This window comes from Argiope bruennichi, chromosome X2 (assembly GCF_947563725.1).
Source record: "Argiope bruennichi chromosome X2, qqArgBrue1.1, whole genome shotgun sequence".
NCBI lineage: Eukaryota > Metazoa > Arthropoda > Arachnida > Araneae > Araneidae > Argiope > Argiope bruennichi.
This window is the reverse complement of record NC_079163.1, coordinates 66230791-66257233: the sequence shown is the minus strand read 5'-3', so window position 1 is coordinate 66257233 and position 26443 is coordinate 66230791. Positions and strand designations below refer to the sequence as shown.

The 26443-nt window shown below is 29.6% G+C and overlaps 1 protein-coding gene across 4 annotated transcripts in view; it reads right to left on the bottom strand.

The window, feature by feature from the left end:
- Positions 1-26443, bottom strand: part of LOC129960106 (cyclic AMP-responsive element-binding protein 3-like protein 2) — a 144728-nt gene that overhangs the window by 18196 nt on the left and 100089 nt on the right. The gene's annotated exons all lie outside the window — the stretch shown is intronic.

Below are 26443 nucleotides of genomic sequence, written 5' to 3'. Positions count from 1 at the left end.
GTTTTTACTCAAGATGCGAGCTCTCAAGTAAGAAGTGAGAATTGTTACATATCTCTCGGCTTGGAAAGAGAGTTCTTTTAATAGTTTGTCCGACTGAACTAGCTGATTTGTAAAGAAAATGTGAATAGCCTAAATTAAATGGTTTTGATAAACAAAAAGTTATGTTTCTTTAGTCTCATCTCGCTCAAAAAATTTTGTATTGAATTGCGGTGCTCTAAAAAGAAGACAAGAATGCTAGAAAGAGTTAAACATATAAAGAAAAAAAAAAGAATATCTTTTTTTAAATGAAACGAAATACAAAGAATCAAAACCCACATCTTGATACACCTGCAATTGGGTGAGAATTTTCCAGAAGTCTTGTGAAAAGCGAAGGGCCTGACTGAAGTCATTGTAAGCAGGCTTTTTATTTGATAAAGACTCAGATGCCATAACAAAATGTGGTCGAAACTAATTGTTCTACAAAATAGAAGCGCTCAGTCCCAAATGTCAAGGAGACCTATTTGAAAATTGCCTTTTCCATGCGTCGCTGCTCAATACCATTGACCTTGATTCGCTGCTTCACGGTTACGGCTTGGAAGGCACTACTTATTTGCTTGATGGATGAAGAGAGGATCAATTCAATGGAATATCTCAGCTGTTAAGTTGTTCACAAATAAATTAGGAATGTGTTATGAGGGAGATTATTAATATATTAATAAACAGCACCAAAGAAAACTAAGCAACATTTTCATTTTGAATAGAAACTTGTTCAGAATTATATTTAGATCCGAGCGAGAGAACTAAATTTACACTAAGTACAGATTAGTAGAAAAAAAAATCAAAAATATGTCATTCATAGTTTTTTCACTCATGAGTAACAAAATTAAACTCTGAGGTTATGGAACAGATCATATATTTTTAATCAACTCGTTCTATATAGGAAATATAGTTATAAATAGTTTAGAATCGTTTCATTTAACATCATAAAGACAGAGCATGAACCACCTCACCAGCTTGAGGATATTTGACTCTTTGCCTCCGAGAAAAAGCAGAGCAACGATTGTTTCTCTGAATTTTGGTAAATTGTTTCTCACATGCGATTTCGAACATTTTCAGCACGGTTTCACTTCGGTAATATGCACATAATTATTTATCAAATACAGAACATAACAAATGCAAAGAATATCAATAATATCGCAAAAATCAATTTTTACGCAATACTATGCTGAAAGATAAAAAACAAAACAATTACATATGGCGAAATAAAAGTGTTCAAAAATGAGTAAATAAATGAATTACCAAGCTAGGAAGTTTCAAAGTTTCAAGAAAGAAAAATGCTTACATAAGCTAATTTATTTAGAGTATAGAAAACGGAAAATCCTGGGTGGTGAATTTCAAAAAATAAATGAAATATTTTTCAAACTTTTTCTTAAAAATAAAATAATATAAAATAAAATGGAAAGAGTTACGATACACTTTTGCTATGTCTTGTTCATAAAAACTAAGCTGGAAAAATTCTTTAAAATAAAAAGACGTTCCATAAAAGAGAAGGTTTCAAACCCAACTATTCACAGACACGGCTTTTGTTTTACGTATACCTCCAAACGAATGAAAATGCTCAAATCTTAGTCATACATTTACCCCAGCAAAAGGTGACAACAATTTTACACTCGAAAAGGATTTGACTTATTCATACTAGTGTCTGGAAAAGGAAAGGGAAAGATAATGCATCTTCCTAATGACGCATTATCTTTGGAAATATGGTTCTATGAGACTTCCTACAGATCAGAAGAAATAACTTTTCCCACCTCAAGCAATTTTTTACTTTTTCGGTGGAAAATAGCGGAGATTCTCTGGAAGGTTTCAGATGCTCGTGGTAAGAAGTTCATAATGAAATTTCTCATACATTACTAACTGAATTCAGTCGATCTAATTTTACTTTTGCTAAGATTAAGAAAACACTGTTCTTTAATTCGTTCTTTCGTATTGCATTCATTTTGAAGATAAGGTAAGTAACAGGACTGCATTAATTTGTCCAAGGAATTCGAGAAAAAAAAATCATTTCATAAATGGTGCCGTTTTTATTATGCAATGATGTACTCCTCAGAATTTGTAAATTTGAAAAAATCCCTGAATTTCTTGAGGTGGATTTGTTTTTGTTTTTCTGTACAATGATTGACAAATCTTAGAAGAAGAAGACTACCTCAAATAATTGTTCAGAATCTTAAGTTAATCTTAGCGAAAACGAACAAATAATTGATTGGATTTCAAAAGACAAACCTCTTTCACATCTTGTGATGATACCCGTCAAGATTTTAATATTTTTCGAGTAAAAAAAGAGCAGTATGAATGACAATTTACCTTATAATAAGATATTCCAATTTTTATCTGATGATATGCGAAGCGATGAGTGTATATCAATAGAGTTGAAACGTTATACATTAATGCGTCAACAAAAATATGCCCTTGTGCACCACTATAATTTTAAGACTGATGTTATCGTAACCAATGTTCACTTTTCAAATATCAATTTCAATAATTCCATTTTCTATCTTTTTCGGTAATCGGTTCAAGATTTGAACTGAATGATCTCTGGTAAGTGAATAAGCATTTCTAATATCATAAATTTATTAGCTAACTAGGAAACTTTAGATGTATTATTAGTTTAGATAATAAGCTTATACTTAAACGATTTGAAGTTTTTATTAACTCCCTTACTTATACTCAATAAGGCATTAAATCTTTTCTAAGCAAATAATTTAACATTGAAACTCTTTTCGAAGCAGCAACAAGTACCTCCTGAAATCAAGTGATCGAAAGAAATCACTTTAATAACTCGTTAACCTATTTTAACTTGTATATGACGCTAAACAGCGTTCTTCAGACCAATAAACTAAACAGTTAAAATCGTCTAAAATAGTAATATTCAAAGTTTTATAACTCATTCAGTTTTTATCGTAAAAGAATAGAGCTTTGTTTTGTTTAAAATAATAATAGGTCAAGAAGATTTACGCATGACTAATGCGACCGGGATACTATATAAAATAAATGTATAACGGGAGAAAGATTTCTTAATATTTTTAAATTTCATAACATTTGTTTACTAACACAGCATAAACTATTATTCTTTACTCCATTTAAGACATTTTACAGCTGGAAATTTATGTCTTATCTCTAACGGTTTAGAAATTAACTATTAGGAGAAGATCGCGGTGGGCACCAAAATATGATTAATCTCTATTAATAATAAAGAAGAATGTGTGTGTGTGTGTGTGTGTGTGTGTGTGTGTGTGTGTGTGTGTGTGTGTGTGTGTGTGTGTGTGTGTGTGTGTGTGTGTGTGTGTATTTTGGTGCTATATAGACCAGATCGATTGACTTTTGAGTTAACTTGTTTGGTACAAATATACTATGGACGGTGAGAATGTGCAACACGGATAAATTTGATAATTTAATAATAATTTTATTTAATTGAAAATTAAGCAGAGATTTTAAAGTTTTTCCACGATAACTTCCTATGATATTTTATGATACTAATTTTTTTCCGCCATTTTAAAATTTGATATCAATGACATCAATTTAGTTGTCGAGTAGTTATTTCCAGAATTTTGATAATTTTTAACATTGTTATATCATTGTTTCGCAGATATTTACTCGCGCAATTTTCTTGCGCTGTAGAAATCTAAGTATGGAAGACTGAGTTTATTATAGCTTATATGAGGAATCGGAAAGCAAAATTACATTACCTTACATAAAGTGCAATTTAAAGATAAATTCCCCCGATAATTATGCTATGAATGGCACGCGACTTTTTTGCATTAGGAAAGTACAATAATCATAACAAAAGCAAGGTTATTAAATAAAAAGTACAAATATCCCAATTTGGTAATTAAAAATACTTTTTTGACTTGAGCATTAAGTTATGCATAAGACATTTCACTGAAATGTAACCAATATTCTTGCTAAAGGTCGGTAGTGAAATAATAAATGAATGTTACTACTGTATTTAACGTTCACGTAATTCAAAAATCTAATCATAAAATAGATTCATAATTTAATGCTAAATGATATCCGATGTTTTATTTTAATTCAAATTGTTTACACTAATCAGATCTATTTTCAAAAATAATATTCGATAGTGTATAAGAGCAGTGAATACATACCCAATGCTGAATAGATTAAATTGTATAATTTTTTTAATCAAGGAGCAGCATAAAATATATATATATATATGGTATATTGTTTGTTCTAAAATAAAAAATTGTTTTATTTTTAAAAATTATATTCAATTGGTTATATTATGTTACAATAAATTACTATTTCAAGGCTAAATTGCAATACAATTTCATCAATGGCTTTAAAATTCTTAAATTATTCTACATACGTGTTTTGCAATTGTCACAACACCAACAAAAACATAATTTCCGTGCAATGAAAATAAGTAAACTAAAATTTGATAAGTTAAGCGGAAAACCAAAATCATCTAACGAATAAATTAAAATTAAATGGCGCCATCTATATTTAAATTATTTGACTAAAAATTAAAATAGCATTGTATTTACAGAGGTGAAAAATGTCAAGTTTCTTACATTATATGTTCGTCTTGTCCGCTATGGGTTCCATTAATTTCACATCATTTTATCCGATCATTTCATCTAGAAAATGCAAGTTGTTTTTGATTCATTTCATTTTCACTAAAAGGATCTGATTCGTAGAATTAACCCATTAGTCTTGACATTTGTAAAAGCAATTACACATCTTCCGTGGCGTTATTTCAATATTAACTCCAGTGAAAACTACAAATTCTCTTAAGAATGGTGGATGTTTCAGGAACAATATAGTAATCTATATCCTCCCCTCCCCCCTTTCATATAAAAGATTGTTCCTTTATTTTTGTTTCGATTTCAAAATGATCAAATTTTTAAATATCCGTTATATAACGAACCATTTAAACTTATTTTTAACATAAATTATTCTCTGTTTTATGAAATATCATTCTAAAAAAAGACTACAGCATGCTGATTTGAATGGTCACCAAGATCATACCAGAAGATTTTTCCCCCCCAAACTGTATTGAGTTTTAATGAAATATGAGGACACTGCTTCTATTCATTCCTTCAACGGGCTTTTCAAAGATTTAATTTCTTCAACTCGTTTTCAAATATTAAAAATTTTCACACATAAATACATCAATTCGGTGTTAACATAGTATACAAATACTCCATCAACAGACTTGCCATTAAGAACGACAAAAATTGTATTGAAAACATGGTGAAACTTACAAAACTATTTCGGTTCTTCAGAATTAAAATAAGATTTTTAGAAATTAGAAGAAAAAAAAATTAGAAAACAAAAATGAAAAATGCTTCATAGGATATATTTTAAGTTATTCAAAGTACTTTATGCCGAAATCAAACTATTAGCAATATTTTTTAGCCGATAAAGCTGTGATTTCAATAAAAGGTCAGCTCAGACCACGCTATAATTTTGTTTTAATTGTTCGATTTCGAAGAATATGTTATCTTTTAATGATCTTTAAAGCAATTCTGATTTTTTTTTTTCTTTTCTGAATTTTAATTTTTGGGATATTTATGTTCACGAACTCAGAGTTGTTGTGTCATCATTTTCTAAGGCAATTTTTGTTGAAATCTACTATCATCCTTCGTCTTGTATGAACCCTCTCAGTAAATATTATTTTAGGCTCACTTGAGTTGAAGACACGTGGATGCTCACTATATGATTTTTTTTTAACTTTTTGTTTTAATGAAGAATAATGAAAAGACCTTTTTCGTTCGATTAATTTAAAATCAGTTACAACCGACTGAACAATTCATTGTACCTTTCTCTTCTTTCAGCTTTAAATGAGGATTATATATGTACACAACAATACGGGTCACTCCTTCCATGTTGTATAAAGAAGAGGATCAGCGCACCAAATACTAAAATGCGTAATTTTTCATGCATAGCTAGAAGAAAGCACGCTTCCCATCTAAATAGTTCATTTAGCAGAAGATAACGTAAAGCAATTTTATGCGGAAGACAGGTCCTCTGAATTTTATTGAATGAAGCAACAAAACACACGGATGAAATTTCGGGAAAATGCGGCCAAAGGATAACTTTTTTATGGTATACGAAACAAATCTTAAATTTACTGAAAAACACATTAAGTTCTATAATATGATGTATATATATATATGCTGAATAAACAGCTATTTATCAATAATCATATTCCAGATCTTTTTTTATAAAAGTTGATTAACCAAAAGAGCTAAAATCCATATAGCAAGGAAGAAGTTTATTTTTTATGCTTATTTTACGTACAGCGTACTTAAACAGCAGCTTTTCGATTCTGCCTGCATTTGAACAGGGAATATTCTTTTCCTTCCACCGTTCTCCGTCTTACTACCAAAAATGAATTTAATGAAATAAATCCCATAAGCAGTTATAATTACTTCCAACAGAAATTGTTCACAATGGAAATTGTGTCAAGTTTTTTTTTAACAGTCTTTTCCCTTCATTTTTATGAAATGAACTGCATAAAATTATTCTCTCTCACTTTTTTTTGTTGTTGTTATTCATACGAAAGGTGGCGATTCTCCTTCAATACCCATTCTAAATTATCGGCACCTTTTTCCGCAATACATTACGAATGACACTTGACAGTGGAGAAAAATAACCGTATTCTTGGAGTGGACGAAAAAATAGTCATTAAATATTCCCCCTCCACAGAGTAGGAGGGGAGGGGGGAGAGTCCATGCGTGCTGCAGTCATTCAACTACGCCAGTCGTCAGGCTGCATTCTTGAGTGAGCGTTCAACCCTCCGCCTGCCCCACACCGCTTCGAATGGAATGAACCTGCCTGCGGATCAGAATGACACGATTCTTCTCATAACAAATGACTCAAAATAGCACAATCAAGGGGGGAAAACAAATGGATTAGAATTCAGAACCTTTGGATACTCGTTTCATTAGGAGGAGTCAAAATTCATGAAATATATAATTATGCACATGATTCTGTGAAATGAAGAGCTTTGCTTTGAGAAGTAAAATTATTCTTAGAACTGTCACTTTCTTCTCAAATCTTATTAAATCATTCCAATAATAATAATAATAAAAAAAATTCATGGGAAAATCCGATTTAAAGGCACACATATTAAATAATTTCGTAAAATGGAAGAAAAAAAAAAAATCAGCGATTTATTTTGGACAGTGACTGGCTGGTCAAGTTGCCAGTCAGTATAGTGCGCCTTACGCGTAAGACAATGTGAGCCCTAGGATGCGGGTGTAAGAGAAAGAAAAACAATCTTCTCAAGATTGTGCTTTTTCACAACCAAATAAACAAAACAGCAAGGAGTTTTATATTATAAACACACAATTTCTTTTCAAAACTGGGCTTCTGCTTGTGTACAGCTGACCACCCCGCCACCACTAAACGAGGCAGTATCGACAGGATACAAAACTGGGCTGTTGGCAGATTTTCATTATTTTCAAAAGCCTTAAAAGGTACAATAAGCTGCGATATCTCTTTGCATGGATATTGTAGTATTTACACAAGGAATGCTTTGTAATTGGCCATTTACTCTTTCTTTTTTGAAATAGCATTTTATTGACATACAACTAATGGATCAGTCTTATCAAAAGCTATCTAAAGTAAAAGAAATAAGTGGTGTGAGGGGAAGCGATGCAAAAATTTGACGATCAAAAGCAAAAGTTCTGAAAGGAGGAGTTCGGATACTCAGGCTGTTTCTTTGATTTATGCATTTCCAGACAATTATCTGATCATGACAGCATCATGCTGGAAAGAGTAAAACAGTAATTATATTTTTTTTAATTCAAAAGTTCTTCTGGTAGAAGTATTAAATATCAGTTTTACAGCAAAGTGGAAATTGGAGAATGGAGGTCAAAATTAAAAGCTTCAAAAACAGTTTATCTTATCGTAAACTAACCCAAATTTGTATGCGACATAAAAAAACAATTTTTTTTTTTTTTCTAGATCTGAGTCTTGTCAATGTCAACAGACAGAATGTACATTCTGAAAACTCAATGAATGAGATGGTTGAACATTTTTTCATTAAAATTCCATCTCCTTATTCCTTTACCAAAAAGATTTGTAAATAATGTATTCGTCAGAAATTCAATGAATCTGGAATACATTCTTCCACTGATAAATGTTTGAGAGATTATTTGTCCAATAATAAAAATAAAAGTACCGATTAATATCTTGCAAGCAATTATTTATCCTCGATAAAGTATTCCTTCCTATTTAATACGATTTAATTTAGTTATTAATCATGTATAATCCAAGTATTATGCTTGCTGTTGCTCTTTCATTTAAAATATCCATTTTTCTATTCTCGCAAATCTTAATGATACTTGCATCGATTCAGAAAATTAAAATTTAAAAGAAAATCCTGTCATAATAATTTTAATTAAAATTATTTATTGTACCATACAAAATCTTCTAATCGTATGCGTTATTTTTAATTAATATATTAATATTAATTGCACAAAACAACTTTCAAAAACTAATTTTCTAAGAATTATACAGAATTAAGTTGAACGCTCGAATGGCATCTCGGAGGCAAATGATTAAAGGATCGACAATATTTCTATTTAACTAGAATGATAGCATGAAAGATAAATTAAATCTGTTCAATATAAAGAAACATGATTTTTAATTTTAAAAAAATCATTTCATTAATTGTCACGCAACGTTAATTAAAAGCTCCCTTATGCTTCATACTATCTTTAATTAAAGTTTGAGGGAAGACTATGGATTTGTATAGCGTGCAAACGATTTGTGGTTTTCACCTTTATTTAAAAAGTTTGATTTCCAATTCACATATAATTGCAATAAAAGTTAACACTTTTTTTTTTGTTCCAATTCATGTAATTTTTGCAAATTGTAACGATCTTTTTTAAAAACTGAATGATAATGATATGGAAATTAGCGTTTCCTGGCAATCAAAATTTTCAGACCCATTGATTTTGGAAGCATCTCCTGTTAGCAATAAAACATCCAAATTATCTACATTTTGCGAATTCGGAGGAATTTTGTGAGGTTCAGTGAAAAATGCGAGTACTTTTGCTTGATAATCTAAGCTTTCCTGGTCCCCACCTTTTTTTTTTACCGCAAATTTCTTTCTTCTTACTTCTTTGTCAAAATCGATTTTAAAATTTATAATTAAAGTAAATCAACAAATTGACATTTACAATCTTGAAATGATATGAAACTTTTAACCATTAGCCAAATACAAATCAAAGTTTCTTAATGTAGAAGAAAAAAAAAAAAAAAAAAAAAAAAAAATGCAGAATTCACCCTTTTTTTAAAGCGAAATATTCAACTATTTTCAATGCAATTCACAGCATCACAGGATTGTTATTTTTTAGGGAACAAAATCTAAATAATATTGATATATAAAAGTTATTTTACAAAAAAGCTAAAACCAGAATGTTTTAACTAAGTATCCCAAGTCGACAGAAAAAGGAATTATTGCACAAAAAATTCATCTTTAATTCTGTTTAATTAACAAATTAATCACTTCTCGAATCTACGGGTGGAACTCACCATATTCATACAATAATTGAACTAGAATATATGAGAAATTATAAAATTCATTCAATAAGCAATTACATTTGGTCTTTCAAATTTTTTATATCTACTCCGCTTCTTTAGGTATCCAGCATTTTTGTAAAATACAAGCATACTTAGAAACAATCTATCGGTATTTTGATTTCATTTCTATTAATACACTTAATTTAATCTGATGTATTTATTTTTTGAAAATATTCCGTTTTATACATATATCTAGGCTTATTCTGAAAATTTTGGTTTAATTGAAAAAAATTTCTCTTTAAAAATAAAATTTATTTCGATTCGAAAACTTGCACTCCATTGTTTCGGACAGATTATTAACGATTCTAGCCAAATTTTAAAAATGAATTTACTTACTAACCTCAACTATCTGTGATAGAGGAGCCCAAAATGAGTGGGTTTTAAACAAATAATAATAATAAAACTTCTTACAATTATATAAAAAAAAAAAAAGGTAGGAAAAGACGATATAAAAATCATGGTTAAAACTGAAGAACAAACTATACTGTCATTCTCAAACTATTCTGAAGTAATTCATTCGTATATTTGCGATTTCAATTGCCATCTCCCCCCCCCCCATAAATCACAACCTACAAAAATCTATTTATCTTTTGTATTCACCTTTTGTGCTGGATGTCAAAACAAACAGGATAGATTGTTTCGAAATGCTTTTATATCTTGTATCAAGTATTTTTTTTCTTTGACATAGTAAATGGCAGAAAATTTAGCAAAGTATAAAAACAGGGTTTTTTAAACATATTTAATGGTTCAGATATGGACAGAAATACTTTACTTTCAATGGAATACTTAATGAAGAATTTGTAGACGCCATCCAAATATGTTTAGATTATTAGATGTAAATAAACTAAGAACAAATACAGGTGCAAGTAAAATTTTCATTCAACACTCTGAACTTCAAAATGAAAATACCTGAAAAATCATTGAGTGATTGGTGGAAAATAAACGAACATTTCAGAATTTACAAAAACAACCATTCTGAAATTGCGAGATCTTCACAGTTATTTTAATAGAAATTAAAAAGACAAATAAATGAAAAATTAAACACCGGCAAGTTGTTACAGAAAGAAACTTTCGATTGCAATAACTGCTTTTTGGATAAGAAGAAAGGAAATTATTACTCAATCATTTGGCATGCAGGCGACAGATATTATATTAGATAAACTCATTAGAAGAGTTAACTAATGAAAAGTGCAGAGCTCGATGAACACCCATTGTTGATCCTGCGGAGAAAGAGACTCTTTCTCCTTCTTTCACAAAAAATCTTTTTATTATCAAGCATTTTCAAAACGGCGAATGAAAACAAAATTTGATTTTTAAAGACCTTGAAGTAAGATTATATATATATATATATATATATATCTTAATCTAATTTAAATCCTAATTTTTTATCTTAATTTAACCCATATCAACTTCATCCTAAAATGGTCTCTTATTTCCTGATCCAATTCCACCTTTTTTTTAAATTTAATTAATGCTACACGAGAACTCTGTAAAACTGCTTTAATCAGCATTTTCGAGTGGGGGGATAAAAATCTGTCACACACACACATTAATTCGCAATCTAATTTGTGCAACTAATAACTGAATTAATTGAATGAATTCAATTAATAACTGAAGTTTTTCTGCTTAAATGAGCATTTAATATATCAGTCTGATATTAATGAGTGATTACTGCACTATAGAAAAAGAAATCGGATGCGTTTCAAAACGACATAAATTCTGCAATTTTAAAGATCTATTTGAGTGAAATAAAACGTTTGGATATACGTCACCAATCAAATGTTTCCATTTTTTTTCGATCCATCGCCCTTTCAAAAATTCATAAGCTAATTTCGATTTGAAATACTAGAACGGAAGGGCAGAAGAGCTCAACCATGGCGGGAACAACGAAGTCAAAAATTTATCAGCACTACATTAAATGAAGATGGTTAGATTATTTGAAGGATGTCGTTTTCAACCGCGATCAGAGGAAGTAATTTAGCTCAATTTTTCTCCCCTATAAAAGCTTCATTTTATTAATAAACGAGCATTGGTAGAAACACTCAATAAGCATAATGATATTTAACTTCTCATGTACAGAACACTACACATTAAGGAAACAATTGTCTTATCGTAGAAACTGAATTCAAATTTCTCAGTTTCATTTGAAAAGAGCTAGAATCCTTCTATTCTTTGAGAGATTAAAACAATAAGCTTTATATCAAAAAACCTTCAAATTTTTTGCGTTTTTCATGTTTAGTTCCAAAGAGACTCGTTCCCATTTATTTGTACATTAATTAAAATGGAATATCTCAAATATTTTTTTCAGATTCTCAAACAAACCACTTTTTCAAAGAAGATCGGAAAGCAAAATAATCAGCCAAAAACGGGCAATTTTGCAAATGAAGACAAATAAATGTAGTCTCCATTTGCTTCACATAAAAGAGGATTCGATGCATTTTTCGTCGGCATATTCGATTCGGCATTTCATACGCAAATTTGACATTTTCAAATGATGTGCAAAAGTTTGTACCTGTTCGTTTTAGCTCATTAAACAATGAAGGTTTCAGCATGCAATATTTCCGAAAAAAAAAAATCAGTTTCAACAAAAGTCAATTTTTGCCGTCACTTCCTTTGTCAAAAATTACAAATCGTTTAAGGAAGAGAAAAATATAGAATTAAATTTACCTCAGAAATTCTTGCTATGACAAAGAGAGAGAGAGAGAGAGAGAGAGATATGGAATAAATATCGAAATATATATATTCATATTTTATCGAAATGAAGAGACGTTTGAAACATAAAACAAAAAAAAAAAATATTATTGAAATTGTAATCGAAAGCACGAAGAAATACATTTAGTCACAGAAGCATAAATGCAGTTAAAAAAGTTGTAAAAAGAAAACCAGCTCTCTTTCTAGAAATATTTGATATTTTAAAGTTTTATACTATGTATAAAGATTAGTAGAAAAATATATTTCAAAAACTTAATAAAATTTCAGATTAAAATAATTATACATTCGTATTATCATTATTTATACATTCGTCGCATTTAGAGTAGTCTGTGCCTGATAAGAAAGTTTAAATATTTCAGTTGTTGGGCGAATAGAAACAAAGATTGCCGATGACTATATGATAATCAAATTGCGAAATGAAGAAAATGGAAAAACATTTGAATCGATTAAGTCTATTGTGCAAACAGCAATAAGAAATTTTCAGAAGACTGTTACCATCAAATGAACTAAATTTTTTTTGTAAAACTTTCAAAAATCAGAGATATTTCCATAAACATTTCAAGAATGAAATATTCATATTTGAGAGGGAAAAAAATTACACCAAATAATGCCGATCAGAATTTCCAAATCAAATGATCAAAGCAACTTCGGATTTACGAATATCATTAAAAGAAGAATGTAATGAACCTTAACAAAATAAGTCGGTGAAAAAACAAGAATAAATCCCATTTGAAGGAAATTCTGTTATTAAAAGTAACATCGAATTTTACAGTTCATGAAAAAGAATCTTTGTTATGCAGAAACTAATAATCACACATCAAAACCAAAAGTTTCAGTCATTCTAGAAAAATGTTCACTTTTAAGTGACCATTTTTTTTAGAACGACTGAAATTTTTTAAAAGTGAGTATTTTATTTATGCAAAAAATCGATTTCTTTTACAAATAGCAACAGCAAAATTTGAATGTTAACTTAATTTTTCAAATCATATTGGCTCTATTTACAATAAAAATTTTCTATTTTATAGAAACAGAAGTTAGAATTATAATTAACTGAAATTCAGACCTTCTAATGTTAAATGTAGCCTGCCATTGTTTGGCATCTCTAGACATAACAGACAGTGAACAGTAATCCTTGCTCTCCTTTAAATTGCTATTTCAGACAAAATTTGCGTATTTTCAAATTTAAAATAATATTTCATATTTTTTAATAATGATCAAACTTAAATGATACCGAACGAAACACCAGGGTGCAAAATTTCAATCATTTCCGTTCGTTATATGCCGTCCTTTTCATGCCTTTCTGGAAAAGTCATCTCAATTTAATATATGCATTAGCTGGGAAGTTAAATTGAAACAGAATATGAACGAGATAACATTAAATCAATAATCAGGTATTAGTGTAACATGTTTTCTAATCTCAGAATTATAATACAAAAAGCAGAGATGAGACGAACAATAGATTCAACAAACAAATTAGAAATATTTCACTCAAATTGTTTTCAAGCATAACATATCAGAAAGGGAGAGAAATGATTAGGATTCTAGAAATTTCTGGTAAATCCTCAATCGATAAAATAATAAAGAGGAAGTTGTGAAATAATGGTTCAACGAAGCATAAATTAATACAAATTTTAAAGCATGATTAAGTAAAAATTATGAACCTATAATTTTTTTTTTTTTTAATGAACGGATGGATAAAATTTTACCATTAGATTTTAATATAGCTTCGTCTCTAAAAATAAAATTCAGATTTAATAAGTCAAATTTCTAATTTGAGTTCCTTTGCACTAAAGAACCATTGAAGGTAAATGTCATATTAAAAAGCTTCGCAACCAATAATTTTCCATAAAAACATCATGAAAATTATATTGCACTGATAAAAAAGTTCTTCGTAACCATATAATAATAATTTTTCATCGCCTATAAAAATAATTATGAAGTATCTTTTATTTCATATCTTTTAGGATATCCGACAATTAAAAAAAATTAATGAATGATCTCTATATAAAACGCTTATGTGGACGCAAAGGTAGGTCGAATTTGTTAATCGTTATTTGGCAGAAGATAGTACGTTTGGATTGTTTACATGCTTGTCACGACAGAAAATATTATTTTGGAGTTCAAGTCGTCGGAAATAAGTAGTTAGAGTCAATGGAAGTGTTAAAAAAACATTCTTAAGAAAATCCAGCCGGAATAATATATACGTTTTAGTTTATAGAACAGTTTCCAAACTACAGGAACGTCATCAAGAAATTTTCCCACTTTTGATGTATAGCTTGGAATGCTCCATTGTTATTTCTCATGTATAATTTTAAATATGATAAAATGCAGTATAGTTTTTTTTAATTGTAAGATGTGTTCATCAAAGTTGATTGACATGACTACATTAATCTTATTAATACTCGCTATCTTCGGCGAATAATTCAGAGTTATTAATACATCAACCAATTTTGATAAAATACATCTTATCAAAACATGGGAAAGAAGTAAATTCAATTTCGATTACTAAACATATCAGAATTATACATTTTTTTTTTTTTTTTGGCTTTCTAACATTTACATACGTATCTCTCGGTTATTCAGAAAATTTTAATTTTAGAAACAGATTTAATTTTAGTAATTGATGGAAAATTAATGTTATCGCATGCAATTTGAAACAATTTAAATTTACTTTTAGTAATGAATGTATTTATAATTGCTTATTATTAGCAGAAATGCATAATTGGTAGATAAACGGAGCGAGCAGAGTGTAAACCCTTAGTAAAATAAAATGTTAATTATTTAATTTTCTTAAATCCGGATACTGGCCAGCATTCTGCGAAATATCCAACCATTTTATAGAATTCCTGGCATATTTAGGCAAAGTATGAAATATGAAAGATATCAAAATAAAATATGAGCCTACTTACTGCATCAAGGAAGGGCATTTTACTTTGAACTGAGCTTCATTTTATTTCTTACTTGCCACCGTTCATGACCGAGATGAGTCACAAAAATTTTCAATTAAATATTTTCTGTTCTTACAGGCTTCCTCAGGAAATTAATTTCAAGCTTCAAATTTTGACTATTGTATAAGCTTTAGAGAGTACTTAACTGTTCATCGTGCTAAGCATTCCCTTAATTTTCTGTAGCTTCCCCTTTTAAATGAAAATAATTAAATCTCAATTGATACATTTTTTTTTCCTTTTGCAGAAACCAACATGTTTTTTAAAAATATGAGCACAGGAAACATAATTATCCAGCAGAGAAGTCTTATTTGTACTACAGAATACTTCATGACTTATTGAATATCTCAAAGCAATATTCCATTAAAATTTCTCCAATTTCTTATAACATTTAGATTTCAATATTAATTTCAAAAAGATTTAAAGGATTTAAAATTAACAATATTTTGTTTCTGCCAATAAATATATTTCTGAAAAATTATGAAGTCTAAATTTTATACAGTCCTTCAATCTTGCGAATCATATGCAGTAAAAATATTATGGACACTCAAACTTTTAAATAAAAATAAATAAATGCTTCAATCGTCTACGGCCAAATCTGAACGAGTTACGAAGCTCTGAATATCATTATTTCAGGCTAATTAGCTTTGAAGAAACACCGGGGGCTAATAGTCATACTTTCCTTGTAGCGGTCAATGGTATGGTAATTCACCAGATCATTTACCGACTCGAGCTACATAAATTTAATTATTTACTTCATTTAGAACACTTTTCTTGCTGTATGTGTGTGCTTATTACTAGTTATAATTTAAGTTATAACTGTAGAAATTAGCTGTTGGGCCTCGATTAGATTGGATATCATGCATATTTTTTTAATAACACAGAAACCTTTATTTTGCATTTATTTTTCTAGAAAATATGTTTTATTTATTACAAACGTTTAAAAAAAATGCTAAAAAATATATTTTTCTGGGTTTAAATCGCAGTGAAAGTTAGCCTAATCTTTTAATTTGAAATTTTGTCAACATGATGACAAAGTGATGATAAAAGTTAATTTTTTTCATGAAAGAAAAACATGATCCTGCAGGTTATTGTTTTTTATTTTTTTTTATTGAAATATATATATATATTTTGAAAATCGAATGAAAAATTGAGAAAAAAAAGTGATACAGCAAAATCGTATGCCTTTTTGAAAAGATGTTTTGTATTTTAAGAAATAAAAATCATTTCCGTGTTGTAATATTTTCAAATTAAAAAGAAACCTGTAAAAATTTGCTTAATTTTTACTCAATTAAAACTGTAATTAAAGTATCAAAAAATCTGATGCACATTCCCACCCATCAAGATATACGAGTATCAAGTTTGGCAACTCTAGGTCAAATGGTGTTGCCTATAGAATGCCAACACACATTCATCTTTATTATAAATAATGGTGTTGCCTATAGAATGCCAACACACATTCATCTTTATTATAATATAAAGATAAGAATTAAAAAAAACAGTCATCGGAGATGTATTTCATTGTCGGTTTTTCATTTGGCATTCTGTAGGATGCTTACGAAATGCGAGAAAAATTAATGATTTCATTCTTTGCCGGTCTTTCTGGCATTCTTCAATATTCCGAATTTCAAACTTTGCCAGTAACATATACATAACGTACATATATAAGGTTTATTTATAGATAAAAAATTAAAAATAATTTTTTTTCTGATTTTTTTTAAATGTTCTTTTTCACAATGAAGATAAAAATAAGAATATACAAATTTAATTTATATTTCGATAAATGTTTTAAGACTTTCTTTTGGTGCACATATATATTTAATAATAGCCAATAAGTTCAGTGATCAACGATCGAATTAATGAATGAATGTAAACAATAAAGGAAAGAGCTACAAGAAGGAGCTATTTTTGTGTTTCGAGACGGTTTCCTAGCTCTTTTTTCTTGCGGCGTCTCAAAATTGCACAAAATTTCATATTCGGTGAGATCATTTCAAAGAAGGAAAAGTTGGGAGTTGTACTTTAAAAATATGAAAAAGTAAATAAAGTTTTGATGTATTTAAAGAAGATACATTACTAAACCAAACGGCATATTCTGCTTGATTTTAATATTTGTAGTTTACGAATAGCACGGAGTTTTCGGATACTTTTAACGGAATGTAAAATCGCCTGTTAAAATAGAAATACGAATACATCTGAATGAAAATGTTGCAACAATATAGCGAACACAATGCACTCTTTGAAGAGTTCAGATAACAGGAAACAATAAATATTTATTAGTCTATAAATATGAACTTCACAGTAGGTTTGACAGTTGTGCTACTCCAGAAAATGGGATCTACTGGGGTGTTTTTTTTTTTTTCATCTGTTTCTTGAATGCAAAATCTCTGTTTTACGAAACAAGCCTTCTTCAGAATAAATCTTGATGACGAAATCTAGAAAAGAAACACATTTTAAATATTCAATAAACTCTAAAAGAGAAAACAAAACACTGCATTCAAAGAGTGCGGTGATTGAATATTTCAAAAAACATTCCCCAAAGTAAAGCAGTAAGAAATATTCTTAATATTATTTGCTCTCGCTGCATTCTATTAACACTCCATTTTTTCTATCCGCTGAATTATGAGAACCAATTTCAAAAGCGCTCGTTTATTTCTGATAGATTCCCTCTTTTTAAAACAGCAAAAGAAAACAAGTATTTTAATATCAAAATTTGCATGCATTTATCTGAAATTAAAAAAATACGAACATATTTTTAAAGAATTAGTGGTTCAACAACACGCAGATTCAGTAATAAATTGAAATATAGATAATATTCATCGACTACAGAAAATTTTGATTATCACTGCATTGACTATATTGAGTCATAATAAACGCCAAAGTTATGTTTTATATGTGAATTTTACATTTAAAATCTGAAATTTACTTTAGTGAACTCTCAAAATTCAATTTCAGTATCATTATCTAGGAAAAAATGGTCGCAAATCTTTGATTTAGTCTCCAAAAAATAAAAATGCTCGATCAGAAAGCTTCGTTCAAATCTTTTTGGCTTAGCCTCCAAAAAATAAAAATTTTCGAACAGAAAGCTTCGTTCAAATGTTTTTGCTTTATTGAGAATACTGAAATCAGGTCATTGACTGATACCAGCAGAAAGTAAAAAAAAAATTTACAGATGCAGTGAAATGCAAAAGAAATTACAAATTCATCTTTTATATTTATTTGTATGTAAGAACTTTCAAATAGTAAGCAAGGTAGTTGCCATTAAGCGAAAGCTTCACAGTGATTCTTTTAGAGTGTCATTAAATTGAATAATGAAAGAAGATGAAAGAACACTAAAAAATTTAATACAAATAAAGGAAACAAATAAGAAAATAAGGATCAGTCACGATATTTTTAGACTAAGGAATAAGAACATTGGAGCTAGTTAATAAATTAAATAATACATCAATTACATAATAGTATATTTTTATTTTAGATTCAGTTATTAAAACTTCGAAATTAAAAAAAAATGGTATTTTTATCGATGGATTTTTTTAAAAAAGATTTTTGCTTATGATGATAATGAACTATTCGAAGAATCAATATTTGTGAAGTATTGATATATTTTTCAAAATATTCTGTATCATTTCAACATCTAATTTACTTGAGCATTATTTTTGTCTTTAAGACAGCAAAATCGGCATAAACGTAACATATATAAATAAGATTATCCAATATCCAATCACACTTACTCTTTGAAGACAAGTTTTTGTCAATGCAAAAAATTGTACCGATTCTTTAAGCTATAGAAATTTATAAATATTTACGTGTCTATATAAAGAGAAAGAAAAAGTGAGATAATTACCTTTTTTTAGTTGAACTCGCAGAAATACTCCTGCCGTGACGTGAAGAAACTTGATGAACAAACGGCGATTTCATAATCAGGCTTCAGTCACGATCGAAAAATCGCATCCCTTCTACGAATTTATTCATTCAACAGGTAAATCCTTCGGTATTCGATTTCATTAGAACCAACTTAGAAGAGCAGAAATTGATACGAAATTAAGTCAAAATACAACTAACCAGATTCAAAACGTAAATGGCTGCTTACCTGAAGTATCTTACACTTCAACAAATTAAATATAGTCCTTAGAATATATGTATTGAAATATAAAGTATAGAGTATTTTTATTTGTCGTATAAAAAAAAAACTTAGCTGCTTGAGTTCCTTTTTTAAAATTAGCAAGAATACAAGGAATGTAATGTAATATAAAAAGTCTCCGTGCTCAGAATCTATTTTTCTGTAGTACAAAAATAAATTTTAAGGCCAAATTTCTATTGGGCACAACTGATATGCTTTGGAAAGTTTTAAACAATTGCCTATACGTACCATTCCTTGAAATTTCGAGAACCGATTTAAAAATACAGAACAAAAAGAAAACGATGCCTTCAAAGAATTCACACTTAAAGATGCTTTACGAATTCAACGTCTTTGCAAATGGGTTTTCCAGTGAGTGATGTGAAAAATTGAAGAAAGAAACTGGGTCGCGCTCAAAAAGTAAAACCCTTTCATGAGGCTGAATATTTTGCATTTCCCTTTGCACAGCTGGGTGCGTTTGGAATCAAAAAGCACCGGCAAGCCGTATTCCCTTCATGAAATATGAAACCGTATTCAATTTATTTGAGACATGTGTACTCAAACTTTTCCAGTGTTTGAACACAACACAGACAGCATTTAGTAGAGATCCAAGGGAAGTTTTGTGCTTCCTCTCTCTCTATTGTCCTCTCCAGGCCAACGACACGCTATAGCAAGCCAGCCTGTTGCGGTTCACTTCGCCTGACCCTGCTTCTTTTGAGATTCATTCATTGATTCTGCGAACACATTTAATCACTGCTGAGCTGTTATTAACTACAGAAAGATTCCCAATTTCCAATTTTATTTCGAACAAAAAAAGTATTTAGAATTTTTACACGATAAGAGGCGAAAAAAAAAAAAAAAAATTAGCTGATCTTCTCTGAAGCTCAATGACGTTGATTCAAAAACTTTTTTTGCAACTTAAACTAGACATGGACAAAATTTCTCGAGTTTTCTGAGGTAGAGCATTATCCTACTGCGCAGAGGAATCTAAATATACGAACTTCATGCTTGAGTAATAATAACTGAAAGCAATGGGACCGCAAACTTGTTTGCCTTCTTGGATGACAGATTTCGGAGGTCAATAGACATCAAAATTAGCTGTTTATTGGGATTGAAAATAAGTGATGATATTTCAGCTTATTGGCCTATTCATCAGATGTATCTCAGAAATTCGGGAAGGATTAATGGAGATAAGATTATTTCTTGGTCAGAATTATGTGGTTAACGAATGAATATGCACATTTTACAAATCAGTGTCGGCTACTGCAATAATTAAACGGGAAAGTTATTTTTATTCTTAATTTTTATCGATATAATTTCAATGAGGTTAATTAAAAAATAATTTCCTACCAATAGCGAGAAATACTTTTCTAATTTAAGTTAGTGTTCGTGATTTTACTTTACCCAAAATGTAGATACGAAAATGTACAAGGTCTGCGAGAAATCCTGCAACAAGCGAAAAAGACGATGGCGCACAATGATATAAACAATATTTGTGGTAAAATATAGGTTACAATCCATTCATCCTGGCAAAAAATACTTGCACACTTCGTATTTATGTAAAAAAAAAAGTTCCAGATGAAAAAAAAAAAAAAAAAAAAAATCCAATGGTTTCAAATCTGGTTAATTTGGGGAACTATATTAACGGCAATTGCGCCAAGTTTTTATTTCAGAACAATGTTATTTCAGCATCAAACTTTTCATGCAGATTTTCTGACACTCGAAATGAACCGCGATTCTAGTTCTATAGCGTTGAATATTTTTATTATCTTTATTATTATTGTCACTAATGTCTGGGGATCAAACAAGCAATGATAAGAGCTATAAAAATCTGATGAGCAGATTTAAGATAACAGAGTCAAACAATTTTCAATACAATTTAGCTGCTATTGTTAATATTTCCTCAAACACTCAGAGGCAAATTTTTGATTTAAGTGCGAGTTTTTTTTTTTTTTTTTCCAAAGAAATTGACGACGAAAAACATTTTAGGCACTTACCCACACTTTTAGTCCACAAAGGAAAAAGTAGCTGCTGGTATTGATGAGAATTAGCTCATCAGTACTCGACTTTCAAAGAAAAGAAATATTTGGGTTTTGTTATGCATAGTTTTAGAAATCAGGGATTCCCATTCTTTTTAGGAAGAAGTTTTAATGAATAATTTATAGTGAAAAATTGAAAAGAAATGCATAACAAAACCCAGATACCTTACCTGCATTTATTCTTAATAAATTACACCAAATATAATGTATTTCAAACGACCGGAGTAGAATTAAATTTTAAGCAAAATGACTTCAAATCATTTTCCCAAACGAAAGATAAAATTTATTCCAACGCTTTAGTATACACAGTTTGGAATGACAAGAATTCGCAGTGAAATATCAAACTAATTAAGAAAATTGAGCTATTTTCAGTAAGAGTGGAATCAAATTCAGAAAAAAATAATTGGTCCTTAATCTTGATGGAACGAGTATATGAATAAAGTCAACTGACAGACGTGAAGTAAAGCAGTTTTAGAACTGCAAATGACGAGATGTTAAAAATCAAACTACCAAAAACGATCCAATATTCAACAACAGTTTAACAAAATAAATCTCAAAATTGAATGATTGTTATTTCTTCACTTTAACTTTGAAATGTGTTTATGAATATTATTTATAAGAATCTGGTAATGCGAAATAAATATTTTGTGGCGTGATAAATGCTACGATTTTAATATTACGAAAAAAAACCTTTATCGAAGAGGGCTGTTTCAATCTAATTTAAAGCATTTAAGATTATGTGAAAGTTCTAACTGAAGCAAATTTCCCTTCTTACATCACTTACTTGTTGTGAAGAGGAATTCGCAATTCAAAGCCTTAGATCATCAACAGCTTTCCTCTTGAGATTCCAGCACAGACACTGCTTTTAGAAACTGGAATTCCTTTCTCAGAAATTAACTAATGCCGTTTTTGAAATTATCTGAGAAAAGAATTAACAGACGAACTGAAGAATAAACTTTTAATACGTATATACATGTTGTTTGATAAAAAGTGGCCGATAAATTAGCTTGGGTGCATTTCCAACAACGACATATCATCCGATTATTCAAATTACGGAAAGAAACCTTTTATTTGATTTTTTAAGCTTAGAAAAAAGTAAGCATGTGGGCGTAGTACCAATAGATTAAATCCATATCTAAATTTAATTCTATTTTTGAGTCCTCTGACAGTTCAGATTTAGATATCAATTCGACAAATTTCATCTATTTTAGTTTTGGGTTCCCACACACATGCAACTAATTTTTAAAGATTAAAAAGGTCTTTGTACACATCGCATATGAGTAAGTAAAATTATTAAAACAGACCATTACAGACTTTATATTTAAATCGTTTGTCTGAAATGTAACAAAATTTAAATTAACTGTTAAATGCCGGTGAATAGATGGAATTTTTATAGAATACAAATTTCATTCGTGAATGCTACTACATTCATGACTGAAGATAAAAAAATTTGAATTCATAGGAGTCGGTTTACTCTCAACAAACTGAACGAATCGATTAGATTAACTATTCTGGTTCCTAGATATATTAATAAAGTTATGCGCAACACGATGCGAGTTCTTGAAGTGTTATTTAGCACGGTAAATTCCAGACTTAGAGTTGATATCTCAAAAATTATTAGAGATACTACCGAAAATTCAACTGCGCAATTGCAATACATCATGAATTTAATAGGAAAATACTTAATACATGAACAGAATTAATAGTGATCTCGACAGTCCACCCTCGAAACTGATACATTTTGTTATAACTTGCAAAACAGATAAGAATACGAGAAGAAAAATCTAATGAATGTCATCATAACAATTTTATCAACCAAAAACATACGAACCAAATTTTATATCCAGGAAAAGTGAAAGCTGAGTATGTTCAAAATAATTGACAAGCAAACCCATGCTTCAGTAAATGCTCGTGACAATGAAGGTGCTATTTGATCGCATTCAACAAACAATGAAGGAGACTCAGGAAACTAATCAAACATCAAGACTTAGTGAAAATCACGCAACATCATCAATGTAACAACCATCACCTTGCTGCGTTTCATTGATAATATAGCTCATAAAAAACGTTAACAATATGACTCACAAATAATGAACTTACAGCAAATAAAAATCTTCGAATGACAAACAGAAACATATAATTAAAAAAAACCCGCCGAATCTCGCCTCGGTGAATCCCGAGCACTTAAGATTTCCGGTAAATCTAGAGGTCGTCCACACTACCCACCAAAGTTGGCTAGTGACCCCAGAAAATGTAGGAATATCAGAATACACGTGCATTTTTAATTCAAGCCTACTAATCATCTTTATTTGTTTTTCAGTATATAATACGAGCGTTTCTACAATTCTTAAATCTTAAAAAGATAGAGGTAGCTTACAAATGATATCTTAAAGTATGTCCTTAGTAATAAGATATTATAAATTTTAAACTGAATAAAAACTTCATCAGCATCTAAAAATATTCAGATAATTCAAGCATAACATTTTTAATCCGAATAGTAAGAAAAATGTTGATCCGATATTGAAGAGAAATTCCTAATTCGCAAAAGTGCAAAATGAGCAATGGAAAATTCAATATTCCTCCATAATTATGTTTTTTTTTTTTTTTTTTTTTTTTTTAAATCCAGTTTTGAGGAAGAAAATTTGCTACGGATGATGCTCATCAAGGTCAAGGAATACTCCCTCAAAAAAACAATTGACAAATCATTTAATGGTAAGTGAATTTTATCAGGATTAATTTCTAGACAGTTTTTTTCGTTTAGTATTTTATCTAAGTAGAGCAATCTAATGTCAGAATACTAGTGCAAAGCATTTTCACTGAGAAATAGCCTTTTAATCCGCCTTCTGAAAAGCAAACTGGTTCCTGCATTCCAGTCTTTAATAATTGCAGATTTGAAACGGCTAAATTCAACAATCAAGATTGTTGGAATCCGGTTCTTCAGAACTAGGAAATGTGAAGAGGATGCTGCTTATCAAGGTCAGGGAATCCTTCCAGTCGAAGTCATGGGAAAACAACGACATCCTAAGATTCTTCGAGTGATTGAAATAGCCTCGAAGTGACGAGTTGAAGGAAAAGAATAGGAATCCAGAAATGGACCAGCGCTTCGTGCGCTCTAGATTGTTTTTTTCCTTTTTTCAACAGGTACCACTAGACGCGATTCGTGCTTAGTCCTGATCTCATTTTAAGCGAAGAGTTCTGTATCGCGTCGTTGAGAGGCGGGACTGTCTGTCTAGATCTTAGAAAAGCAGGTGGCGATCTGACCTGCAAACCCTGGTACGTGGAAGCACAATCAGTTTCTACCTCAATTAAGAGAAATTATTTCACAATTAGAGTGGACAATTCAAGGAAAGAGTTTTCGATACAACAAGGAATCCGACTTTTTTTGTCCGCAAGAACTTTCAAACGACAATTAAAAAATCTTAAGAAATAATCAGGAAATGCAATTGATACTTTACAGATCCACGACATAATGTAAGCATTAGTAGACAAACAGAAGGGTTTTTTTTTCTATAGATTGGCTATCAAGGCATTTTATTATTAAATAGAATTTATCTGGAATGCAGGAGCTTCCCAAACAGATTTCTCAAGAGTAAAATTATATGGAATATCTCACATAATCCTTGAATACAATTTAATACAAATTTTGAAATATATGTAAAGAAGAACTTGAAAATAATAAAAAGGTTATTCCACTTGGCTCGTGACTAGGTCATATATACTTAAGTTATGGACTTCAACATTTGTTTCTTTGAACTATGGCTTGATTGATTTTGCGATTGAAATATCTAGGTTTTCATGTTTGTTCCGACTTTAAATCATAACTATAAGGAATTGTGAGCAAATGAGCAAGAAAACAGATGAAAATAAATAGAAAACTTTGAGCGCAAAGTAAACTTTTACATAATAATTTTTTAACGAAGTGGACAAACGGCTAAACATCAAATTTCTTCAGTTACTCAGTAAACAAAAACAATTTTGCAAATAGTTTCGAAGAAATTATGATCGTAGTATTAATGTACGTATTCGAGGAGAATTGCAAATAAATAATTGAAACTGTAGAAGTTCGAGTAAGGATATATATATATATATATTCTATGAATAAAAATTAACTTGAAACGAAAAATATTATTTAAAATAATTTTAATTGGTTTTAATATTTCAATATGGTTGAAAAAGAAAAACAGGAAGTTCCATTGTAAGAGAAATACAATAAAAGTGACATATTGGTATGTATGAAGTAATATTTCGTCATTTGTATTAAAAACTACGGTTGTTCAGATTTTCTATTTATTGAAGAATTTCGGCAAAATCGATTTTTTAAAAATATCAATTAAAAATTCTTTAAATCGATATCCTGAATTATGATACACAATGAACTAGGATACAATGAATTAATACACACAGTTTTCGTTTTCAGAGCTCAGCAAGCACATACAGAAAGAACTTGAATCATCACCACATTTGTGTTAATCTTAACCTACCATGTTACCATCATCAAAAATTTCACTAAAAATTTTAGATTCAAAATAGAAAAAATATTCGCTCGTTGCTTTTCCTTATTATTCTTTCAGTATACGGATGTGAATAAGACACAGTTTTGTTATGTGTTTCAAAAATTTATACACGTACATTTTGCTGTAACTCATTAAAACAAAATTCATGATAAAAATAGATTTAACAGAAAATTTCGGGTTTTTTTTTAATTTTTATTTACATATTTTTAAAGATTCGGAAAATTCTTAACCCAAAATAGAAGCAGAAATTACTTCTTGAGGTTTAAAATAGGCATTTGTAATATTAGTACTATTGTTGTAGGCAGGAAGGCGAAGAAGGCCCACCACCTACTCCATTATGTAAATAATTTTATTAAACAAATTAATGTGGAAATTCCTTTTCTATGAAGCAAAAATATATCTCACTGCAATATGATTGACTTCTAAAAACTAATAAAACCGAGATTCGAAGAGTAACTCATCCACAACAAATAAGTTTGCTCAAAATGAATATTACTGTTACCTATCACAGACTACTTTCAAGATGGC